We start from the raw sequence: 12521 nt of genomic DNA on the forward strand, positions 1-12521 counted from the left end.
ATAAAAGTTCTGATATAGGAAGTTTTTCCTGATCAGACAGCCCATACTGATTCAATTCAACTCTTGCCCTCTTAAAGCATGTATTGCCTTTTTTGTAGAAATTTACTGTGGGTTATATTATACTTTTAACTTTTGTCTATATAGGTTTCATGTCACTTTTAACTAGATCTGCAAACTCCATAAAGCCAGAAATCATGTCATAAATTTATTTGCATTCTGATTAATATAGTATCTTGCATATAAGAATTGCCACAGAGATGTTTATTGTTGAAGATATAATTAGAATCATGAGAAACATTCCAACCCTTCTACTCTCCTGGAATAAGAGTACAAACTTAGAGAAAATATTACTGCTAGAAATGAAAAATATAGAAATGATTAATCACATGCACCTCTAAGAGTAATATAAAATCTATTAGCCTGCACTTGAGAGAAAAAATACAGTATAATTTTTTTTTCGGTTTAAAAATCCAGGAGATTGAAAAATTCTTGTATTCCTACAAGAGAGTGAATGGATGATCGATCAGATTAATAACTCCTAAAGCACAATAAACACATGAGAACCTGATCTAAGAAACATACAGCCAAAAGCCATTCACAGTATACTCTGATGTATTTTTCAGAGGATGGATCGAATATTTAAATGGTCTTGAGTCCACATCTTAGCTCGGCCACTGGATAGCTGTGCAACTGTAAGCAATTTATCTGCTCTCAGTTCCCTCTATTAAAGTGGGATACATATAATAACTGTTATAACTACCTGATAATATAATTTTGCAGATTACATGAGATGATCTAAAAAAGTGGTTAGGATAGTACTAATACCTAGAAACTACTTAATTGCAGATATTAACTGTCCTCTTGCCAAATGAAATGATCTGAATCTTTATATAATAAAGAAATAGAGGATAGTCTAGAAGCTCTGTCGCATAGTCAGATCACATGATTTATAAGGAATGTTACAAATAATGTGTAATAATTACAACATAAAGTATAAGAGATTCCTATTGTCTCTGCACCTAAAGTTAACAACGATGGGTACGAAACTGCATATTCTAAAGAAAACTGTTTGACACTACTAGATGGCAAAGCTGAACTATCCTTTTCACGCTTTTCTATCTTATTTAAGGAACAGGTAAAAATGTGTTAGAGAGGGTAGATGTTTTTGGAAGAAATATGCAAGCATGGAAAGTACTGTGATATTTTCTGTCCTATCCCCATTGAGTAAGGGAGGAAGGGACATTCTCACCTACGCCAAATAAGAGGGGTCCCTAAGAGATCTCCTGGGCATTATTAGGGAACCTCCCTCCTACCCACCAGCTGCATTCAATGACCTGCAGAAAATTCTAGACCAGCCTGTGCTGATACCCAAGTAGTGTGTGATATAATCCTTTGAAAAGTTTGACAGCAATTCTCTAGAGTTTAGAAAGATTGAGGCTGATGGTTGCCTCTTGAAGGAAACTAAAAATATTTCACCCCAAAATATGCTGCTTTGACATATTTTGAGACGGATGTTCAGAGGGCTTGCAGACAGAAGTAGCCCTACAAAGCTGTCTTTCGTGAGGGAGATTTGTACCTATAGAGGAAATAAAGTGAAGTAAACAACAGATGTAAATAGTCTGTCTCTGAAGCTCCTTCTTGTCTGGATCTAGGAAAGATTAACTAAGAGTCTGACACCCATCTATTCTTTCTGACAGCTGCTACTATGTGGTTTCATCCACCTAACAGGACCCCCTTTGCCAGCCAATCCTTTCCTCCTTTCTCCCTCCCATAACCTGTCTTGCCACCATAACCTGTTTGGCCATGCCTCAAGCCCTGATTCTTTCTGTAACTTCAAAATGGTATGAAGCAGCCTGGGCAACATAATAAGACCCTGTCTCTACAAAAAAATTAAAAACTGGCTGGGCGTGGTGGTGCTTGCCTATAGTCCCATGTACTCAGGAGGCAGAGTTGGGAGGATCACTTGAACCTGAGAGGTGGAGGCTGCAGTCAGCCATGATCTGCACTCCAGCCTGGGCCACAGAGGGAGACTCTGAAAGAAAAGAAAGGAAAGGAGGGAAGGAGAGAGGAAGGGAGGGAGGGAGGAAGGGAGGAAGGGAGGAAGGGAGGAAGGGAGGAAGGGAGGGAGGGAGGAAGGGAGGGAGGGAGGGAGGGAGGAAAAGTATCAACCATATGGCCATTGCGTAGAGTTTTTCATATTTGTATGACTCCCATGCCTGTATGGATGTTAATAATAAAAATTGTGTGCCTTTTTTCCTGTTAATCTGGCTATTAATTTGTTTTATAGACTCTAATTATCAAATATTCAGGGGAAAAATTTAAACGTCCCCATGCTCTCAACTAAAAGTCTTGAGGCAGGAGACAATCTAGGTACAAGGGCAATAGCTGGGCAAGGTAGAGAGGGAATAGCTGTAGAATCAAGTGCAATTCCACCTTATTTTTTAATCTACATCAAATAATTTTACTGTGTGGTGTGGAGGTACCCCCTGGAATCTCAGAAAAGCAAAACAATAATATTTCCCTAAACGAGCCAGCATTGGAATGCTTGTCATGAAGCAGGACATTTCACCAAGTGACAAGTAAAAATATTACTAGCTAAGTCTCATCCTTTCGCCCTGCCGGAGCCTAGTGTCCTGAGTGGTGAGGATCAGTTAGAGGAATAAGCAAGGAGAGGAAGTTGAGCAGGTACAGAGAAAGAAAAGGACAAATACGACAGGTCCCCTCGCTAAGTTTGTAAAGTAAGTGGGTAAACAATATTTACTATCCTGGTATATTAAATACCTAAAAATAATAGGTCTGTTATAGTTTCAAGTGATGGGAAAACCATGAAATCCGCCAGAGACATTTCCATTGGGTTGCAAATAGAAATATAAAAGAACAGGTTTGAGGACAGAAAGTAGAAGAAGTTGCTTTCTGATATTACTGCTTTCCTTTTTTTTTTTTTTGAGACAGGGTCTTACTCTGTCACTTAGACTGGAATGCAGTGACACAATCATAGCTCACTGCAACCTCCAACTGCTAGGTTCATGTGATCTTCCTGCCTCAGCTTCCCAAATAGCTGGGGTTACAAGGAAACATGCCACCATGCCTGGATAACTTACATATATTTATACGTAATTTTTTTTTTTTTTTTTTTTTTTTTCTGGAGAGATGGGGTCTCCCTTTGTTGCCCAAGCTGTTCTCAAACTCCTGGGCTTAAGTGATCCTCCTGCCCCAGTCTCCCAAAGTGCAGGGATTACAGGAGTGAGCCAACACACCCAATTCCGCTTTACTATTTTAATGCAGCCTATTAAATACATCCATCACAGTTTACTTCATGCAATGTTATGTATAAAAGAACAATATACTTCTTGGTTCTGACTAAAAGTTATTCTATAACACTGCTCTCATTCGACTGCATTATAATGTTTCCTGATTGTGATAAATGAAGGTAGATTTTGGTTCATCATCTGAGAATTGTGCATATTTGTGTGCATATGTCTACTCATTTAAAAATAATTATGTAAGAATCTATAAGTGAGTCACCTAGGTAGATTGCATTACACATGGGAAAATTATCTACTGTGTATGTTGTACTAGAACATAAGCTGAAAACCCCTATGCAGCCAATATGATATCTGGGATTACTTCAAAATAATTCAAGGTAATTCAAGGTAGGGAAGGTGGTGGTATATAAGGAAAACAAGATTGGTTCTAAGTTAAAGATCATTTCAGAAGCTGCAAGACAGTTGCATAGTGTTTACTATATTACTCTGTTTGCTTATATACATATTTGAAATTTCCCTTAGTAAGATGGTGATAAACAAAAAGGCCAAGTACCCTGAGTAAACTTCTCATGGTAAAATGCATTGGTGGGTTTCCAAGAATTAAGGACAATATCCAAAAATATTATACAAAAACTGCATAGACTGTCAACAGGGGTACTTACTAATGGACCTAGTAGCAAAGTGGAGGAAGATTAATCTAATACTCTTGCATTTTAACTGAGTTCTTCTAAGGGATTGGTCCAAGCCCAGAAGAAAATAAAAACAAAATAACAACATACAATAAAAAAGTAAAATAAACATCTGATATCTAGCAAAAGAAAATGTACCCTCTCTCTACAGAAAATATCCCCAAGTTGAGTCATCTACCTCATATCCAGCAGTATAAACAAGAAGATCAAGCAAAACTGAGCTCATAGTCAAACATCATCAACAGTACTTAAATTAAGTTTATCACATAAATGCACCCTGCCTGGCACTGATCTCTTCAAAGTAAGCAGAGGATAGTTTATCATTCTGTCTAGCCCCCCACTCTGTTTGTGACTTTCCTTCAGTAAACCCTACTTTATGGTTATACTGTATGATGCTAATTTTGTGCCCATACCCTACATCAGCAATGATGCTACTAGGCTTATTGCTAATTCCTTATCGAAAAGGAAACATTTCCAAGTTTTCCTCATTATGAATATATTTTGTAGATTTCCTTAAGCAGTTAACCAAGTTTTCTTCTATTCCTAGTTGACTCAGAATCTTTTTAAAAAAATCATAAATAGTATCAAGTTTTATAAAATAATCTTCCTGCATCAATTGAAATAATTATATGACTTTCTTATCTAATTTGTTAAATGTGGAAAGTTACATTAAACCACCTTTACATTCTTTGGACACAACTAGTTTGATCACAATATACAACAACAACAACAAAAAAGTTAGAATACAGAATAAAACAACACAATTTTGAGCATAAACTTTTCAGTGATTTTAAGAAGTGCTTTTATTTCACATATTAAATTTAGCCTGTACTAGCTTAGCAAGTCCTGCCTACATTTTTTTTAAATGACCAAAGAATTATGAAAAATCACACAGCCTAAAAATCAAGCACTTCAGAATTTCAGATATCTCCCTGATTTTTTAAAATACATACACTGGACGAATACAAACACTAAAAATAAATGTATAGTGTCTAAAATATTTTTCCACAACAATTAAAATAAACAAATAAGAATTTGGAAAATATACTAAGGCAAAATTTTAAAGAGTGTCAAACACACATTTAAGGACTAATACCACATGATTGTATTGGTTGATCTTTAGTAAAATCATTCAATCACTTTCCCCCTTAACACACAGACACACACACACTTTCTCTCTCTCTCTCTCTCAAGATGCTTGTATCTTAAATGCAGATGACTCTTTAGTTTCTAATGCCATCGTGACAGGTGAAGGAGTCTCACGGGTTATGTGATGCTACTCAGTAAGGAGGGTAAATTCTGCATCGGTGCATTCAGACCACTGTCACACAGAGACTCTGGAGTATTCAGTGACTACCTGTAGACAACAGGTACCTCGACATGAAAGTACACATGACTTACAGTTTTTTGGAGTGGACTTTGCTGATGAGATGCAGGTGACAGGGAGGAGTGGGGGTTACATTTCTCACTAACTGTTTGAGCTTAGACAAGTCACATAATTACTATAAGCCTCATTTGTAATAACATCTATCATTAAGGTAGTTATGAGAACTAAACATATTGATTTCGGTAAAGTGCTTGGAGGACTAACTGACCTATAGTACAGAATCATTTATGGCTATCATTATTAAGGGCCTAGTGGGGGATTACATTCTCCCTTCCTTTTTCCTGGATGCCATATTGCTTAAGGTTGCCAAAGACGCCTTCCAAAACCAAGAATTAGTCTTGCTGAATACTAAGCTGAAACTGCTCAAGAACATATGCCCTAATATTTATTGTCTTTCATTCCCCACCTCATTTTATGCTTTCATTGAGCCCTGCCACCCAGGGATTGCATTATCCAATAACATAATACCAACAGTATATTTTAGACTCATGCATTGTTTTCTAGATCACAGAGCTAAGACTATGACAAAGTAAGAATGTAGCCATATTGGAAATAATACCCTTGAAAGAGGGTATCATTATCCCAGAATTTTCCTGGGATAACTACAAATTAGGAAATGTATTGAAAATGTTTGATTTATTCATAAATCATGGAGAAGGAAAAAGTCCATAAAAACCTCTCAGTAGATAACAAACATAAATGCAGTAGAAGTCAACATACGTTTTTGAATAATGAGGCTGGGCATGGTGGCTGACACCGTGGCTGATCCCAGCACTTTGAGATGCTGAGGCCGGGGGTGTGGCTTGAGTGCAGGAGTTTCAGACCAGCCTGGGCAACATGGTGACACTTCATCTCTACAGAAAATACAAAATTTAACCAGGTGTGGTTGCGCACACCTGTAGTACCAGCTACTCTGGAGGCTGAGGTGAAAGGATTGCTTGAGGTAGGGAGATGAAGGTTGCAGTGAATCCTGATTGTACCACTGCACTCCAGCCTGGGCAACAGAGTGAGACTCTGTCTCAAAAAAAAAAAAAAAAAAAAAAAAAGGAGGAAGAATAATGAGTTATATAAATAATCCAAAATCCTATCAAATAAGAGTTTTATTTCTATAAGAGAAAAAATACTTCTTTCTTCCAAATCAACTGCCAACCTAATTTCAAACCCAGTCCACATTAAATTATTCTCATTAAAATTAGAATCCCCACTGGAATGCCGGCCATGTATGACTATGTAGCATTATTATGTATGTTCTATCTAACAAAGCGATAAGGGAAAGCCAAATGAGTTATGCTGAAAAAATCAAATAATTACTCTATTATACCAAATAGCACTTAATTTATATAGTTGTTTTACACAGCCATTCTGTGCTCAGGAATTTATCATTTAGATACACATGTACTTGTTGCTAAAGATGCATGGGTCAATTGATTTTTCACTCCAGAAAGGCAGGGATTATGAGTGTTTTGTTTATGACTGCATATACAACACCTGGCCCAGCACTTGGCCCATGATAATGAGAGCCATCAATGATTCTGTACTAAAGGTCAGTTCGTCCTCCAAGCACTTTACAGAAATCAATACATTTGCTTTGATAGATGCTATTACAAATGAGGCTTATAGTGATTATGTGACTTGTCTAAGGTCAAACAAACAGTAAGTAATGAGACAAGAATTTGAACCTCAACATTCTGATTCCAGAACTACTTTTGATCATTTTGATACTTAAGGCTTTTCGTATGCAGAAATCACATAGCTGTTGCACAAAAAATTACTTTTTACCTATTCCATGTGGAATGAGTAAAAAGATGAAAAAGATGTATAAATAAATTATTGAACGGCAATGCCAATTGTTACCAATTTATAAAAATAAAAATAAGAAAATAATAAATACAGCAAGAGCCAAAAAATAAAACAGTGTGATAAAACAAAAATTGGTTCATTCATCTAAAGGATCTATAAAATCATTAGGAACAGTGATAAATATCAATGTATACAAGTATGGGAAGACATGGTGCTATGTAAAAAGCAAGTATTAAGTGTGATACAGAGAATAATGACCCCTCAAAAAACATCTGTGTTCTAATTCCCAGAACATGTGACTATATTACATGGCAATGGGAAAATTAAGGTCACAGAGAGAATTAAGATTGCCAATCAGCTGACCTTGAGATGAAAAGATTTTCCTGGATTATTCAAGTGAACTCAATGTAATTACAAGTGTTCTTGTGAATGAAAGAGTGAGGGAAGAGGATCACTTTCAGAGGCAAAGAGAGATTTGAAGATGCTACACTGCTAGCTTTGAACATGGAGGGGAGTCACAAGCTAGTGAATGTGGGCAGCTTATATACGCTAGAAAAGGCAAGTAAACAAATTTTCCCCTAAAGCTCTCAGAAAGAATGCAGCTCTGCCAATATCTTGATTTTAGCCTTGTGAGATTCATTTCAGATTTGGGGCCTCTAGAATTGTAAGAAAATAATTTGCATTGTTTCAAGCCACCAACTTTGTGGTAATTTGTTACAGCAACAATAGGACAAACATATACTAAGTTGGAGAAGTATATTTCATTTTTATATACAAAAGCATATATAATTAGGGTAATATTATTACACGCAGTTTAAAAACCTTATCTTCTTTAGATTTGTATTTTCTCACTTTGCAGAACATTTGTAATTATTACATATATATCGCTATATAATATGATGTCAGGAAATAATAATGTGTAAAATACTTAGAGCAATATTTAAATAGGGAAAAATACACATGAAGATGAGCTTAAAGATGTATAATAATGAACCATGTTATTTGTTGTATTTTCACATAAATCGCACTTTCCAGTTGCAAATAACTATATTCTTAAGTTTTCAATTTTTTTTTTTTTTGAAACAGGTTCTCACTCTGTCATCCAGGCTGGAGTGCAGTCCGACAGTCATAGCTCTATGTAACCTTGAACTCTGGTGCTCAAGTGATCCTCTTTCTTCAGCCTTCAAAGTAATTAGGACTACAGGTGCATATCATTACACCCAGCTTTTTTTTTTTTTGAGACAAGTTCTCACTTCGTCACCCAAGCTGGAGTGCAGTGGCATGATCTTGGCTCACTGCAGCCTCTAACTCCCTGGCTCAAACAATCCCCCTGCCTCAGCCCCCTAAGTAGCTAGGACTACAGGCACACTACCATGCCTAGCTAATTTTAAAAAAAATTTTCATAGAGATAGGGTCTTGTTATGTTGCCCAGGCTGGTTTTGAATTCCTGGACTCAAGCAATCCACCCACTTCGGCCTCCCAAAGTGGTGGGATTACAGGTTTGAGCCACTGTGCCTGGTCCCAGCTAATGTTTTAATCTCACTATGTTGCCCAGGCTGGTCTCAAGCTCCAGGCCTCAAATGATCCTCCCACTTCAGCCTCCCAAAGTGCTGAGATAACAGATGTGAGTCACTGTACCTGGCAATTTCCAAAATTTCTACAATATGCCTGTGATACATGTAAAATTCTCAGAAAAAGCAATAAACATTATTTTTTATTTTTATTTATTCATAAATGTTTTTTGAGATGGAGTTTTGCTCTTGTTGCCCAGGCTGGAGCGCAATGGCATAATCTCAGCTCGCTGCAATCTCTGCCTTCTGGGTTCAAGTGATTCTGCTGCCCCAGACTCCCGAGTAGCTAGGATTGCAGGCATGCATCACCATGCCCAGCTAATTTTTGTATTTTTAGTACAGACAGGGTTTCACCATGTTGGCCAGGATGACCTCGATCCCTTGACCTCGTAATCCACCTGCCTCGGGCTCCCAAAGTGCTGGGATTACAGGAGTGAGCCACTGCGCCCAGCCATTATTTTTATTTTAAATATAACTTGGATTTTGCACACTGCTCATGGAAGGTGACACAAGAGACATTAATAAACTAGTTACCTTTTAAAATTAAAGGTTGGTGCCTGAAAATTGATGTTTCCAAATTCACCAAAGCAGAAAGGCAAACAAAATATTTCAGCTCATTATCATAAATGTCCAACATATTTTTATCTAAATGTAAAAAAACAAAAACAAAAACAAACAAAAAAACATGCACATCTTATAAGAAAACATATGGCAAAAATAACTTCACAGCTTGAGTCAAAGAAAAAGTTGGCATTGATGAAAATGTGTGCATATATTCTAAATACAATTTGAAAGGCAGGCACATAAATGTGGGTAACACCTTCATCATTTTTATGCTAACAGGGCTGAAAGGAAAAGAATTAATTACAACCATCCATTGAAGGCTCCAGGGAGTAAAGTTATTTTTATATTTTTCTAGACTTGTCTTTTCCATTTTTTCACTACGCACTTCTGTTAGTTTTCTATTGCTATATAACAAATTGTCGCAAACTTAGTGACTTAAAACAATATACATTTATTACCTCAAAGTTTCCAAGGGTCAGAAGTCTGGATACAAGCCTGTTGGTTTCTCTGATTAGCTTTTCACCAGGCTGAAATCAAGGGGATAACCAAGGCCATGATGTCATATGAGGTTGGAAGTCGTCTTCCCGGCTCACTGGTTATTGTCAGAATTCATTTCCTTGTAAATGTAGGAATGAAGTTGTCATTTACTTGCTGACTGCCTGTCTAGGGCTGCTCTAGGCTCACAGAGGTCCCTCTCACCTCTTCATAGCAGTTCAAAGCTTGGTTGTCTCCGTCTTCAAAGCTAGCAAGTGAAAAATTTCTGCTGCTTTGAATCTCTGTGACTTCTTTCAAGTATTGACCTGATTAGGTTGGGTATACCTCACATAATCTTCCTTTTGGTTAATCTGAAGTCAACTATTAGGGATTTAATTACACCTGCAAAATCCTTTTGCAGCAACATTTGGATCAGTGTTTGATTAAAAATTGGGCACATATATGTACACCAGGGCTAGGGAGTCCTGGGAAACTGAGAATTCTACCTACTTCATACTCTATTAAACTAGCGACTTTTTCCCTAAAGGTCCTGGATTTTTTCACCTCTGTTCTGCATTTCTCATGTCATCCTCCATATTAGAATGCCCCTATCATGTTTCAGTAGGAGAATTTTTAAAATTTTATTTTTTAACACCCTTATTGAGATATAATTCACATACCAAGTAATTCAGTCATGTAACATGTACAATTCAGTGATTTTTACTGTATTCAAAGCGTTGTATAACTTTCACCACAATTCATTAAAGAATATTTTTACGGACGGGCGCGGTGGCTCAAGCCTGTAATCCCAGCACTTTGGGAGGCTGAGACGGGCGGATCATGAGGTCAGGAGATCGAGACCATCCTGGCTAATACGGTGAAACCCCGTCTCTACTAAAAAATACAAAAAACTAGCCAGGCGAAGTGGCGGGTGCCTGTAGTCCCAGCTACTTGGGAGGCTGAGGCAGGAGAATGGCGTGAACCCGAGAGGAGGAGCTTGCAGTGAGCTGAGATCCGGCCACTGCACTCCAGCCTGGGTGACAGAGCAAGACTCCGTCTCAAAAAAAAAAAAAAAAAAAAAAAAAAAAAGAATATTTTTACTACCTCAAAAAAATAAAAAAAAAAAAAGTCCAGATTGACAGTAGCAAGATGGCTGACTAGAAGTGCCTGGTACTCATCTTCCCCACAAAAAAGGACCAAAAGAACAAATAAACAACTGTAATACAATTAAAGCCTGTGAAGAAGCATGGTGGAGTACAGCAAGGGAGTGGTGAAGTCCCTGTGGATCATAGACACCGAGGATAGCAGCATAGAGAGAGGAGCACGGCACCCTACCTCTGCTGCACCATCTCTTCTGCCAGGATCAGATCAGCTCCGAGTCAGGAGGGACTTCCCTTTGTGAGGAAAACGTAAGTACGAGGCCCCCAACACCCCACATTACTACTACAGACACCTGCAGTTTTTACTACAGAATTCACCAGTCCTCACAGGCCCTGAGCCCAGTTTGGGGAGCTGCTTAGAATTCAGGTGGCCACATTGTTCCAGAGGAGGAAACTACATTGTGCACCACCTCCTGCCCCATGACCCAAGCTGTTACAGCATGCTGCCATTCTGAAACCAGAGTCACTGCTGGAGTGTGTCCTACTCTGGGGGCCAGTAGCCTCTACATCTCTCTTGTCCTAAGGCTCTGCCATCATTCCACAATGCTTACATAGGTGGTTGCAGTGTAATGATCCGACCTGCTCAGAGTGAAGCCACAAATAGGTGTGACTCCAGTGCCCATGCCCATGTGATGTCCTGCCGCTCAAGCAACAGGTGGTTCTGCATAGTGTGAAAACCAACCTTGAGTCAGGCAAACTGCCATAAACTACAGCTCCCAGCAGGAGAAAAAGTTTCAGTGACCTGCCCCTGGAAGCCCTACCCTCAATCTGGCTGAAATGCTATGGGCCTGTACCCTCTCCAGAGAAACAGCCTGGGTGCCACACTCTGAAACTAACCAAACCAGCATGCTCCTGTATCCTTGGCTGAAGAAATAAACCAGCAAAACTTTCTCTGGGAACCCTGCCCTAGAGTTAGCAGAACTGCTTGCTTTGCACCTGCACCCTCAGCCTGAAAAAGAGACTAAGGACCCTATCTCCAGTGATTCTGGCTTCTGACTGGCCGACATATGACATACAGTGCCCCCAGCCTGAAAATAAATTCAATGAGGCCACCTCTGACAAAACTGTGCCACCAATGCCACCATAATCTCCCTTAGCCTAGGCAACTAAGGCATTGGCAGACATCTCTGACATGGATTATAGGAGAATAAACTGCATGGAAACTATACTACCACATTTATCCAGAAACAAAGCTAATGCATACCAACCAACAGACTCCCTAGAACCCATCTATAGGAATAAGTCTTTGCCTACAAAAGCTGCTCCACAAAACTGAAAAAGGTAGGCTGTTCCACCAGATGTTCAGATATCAACATAGGGACACAAGGAACATGAAAAAGCAAGGAAACATGACACCTTTAAAGGAACAAAATAATTCTCCAGTAACAGACCCCAAAGGAAATATATATGTGTGTGTATATATATATATATATATATATATAAATGCCTGAAAAAGAATTAAAAATAATAATCTTAAGAAAACTCAGTGAAAAATATGGGATTATAAATAAACAATTCAATGAAATCAGTAAAACAATTTACTATCTGAATAGAGAAATTTGACACAGAGATAAATATAATAAAAATAAAAATCTTGGAGCTGAAGAACT

General features: G+C 38.2%; 1 long non-coding RNA gene across 1 annotated transcript in view; it reads left to right on the top strand.

The window, feature by feature from the left end:
• The window catches only part of LOC112604988, a 1409957-nt gene that overhangs the window by 1315086 nt on the left and 82350 nt on the right, over positions 1–12521 (top strand). The window contains exon 9 of the long non-coding RNA XR_003115321.1: positions 624–692. This is a non-coding gene — a long non-coding RNA (uncharacterized LOC112604988). The remainder of the gene's footprint in view (positions 1–623; positions 693–12521) is intronic.

This window comes from Theropithecus gelada, chromosome 13, assembly GCF_003255815.1.
Source record: "Theropithecus gelada isolate Dixy chromosome 13, Tgel_1.0, whole genome shotgun sequence".
NCBI lineage: Eukaryota > Metazoa > Chordata > Mammalia > Primates > Cercopithecidae > Theropithecus > Theropithecus gelada.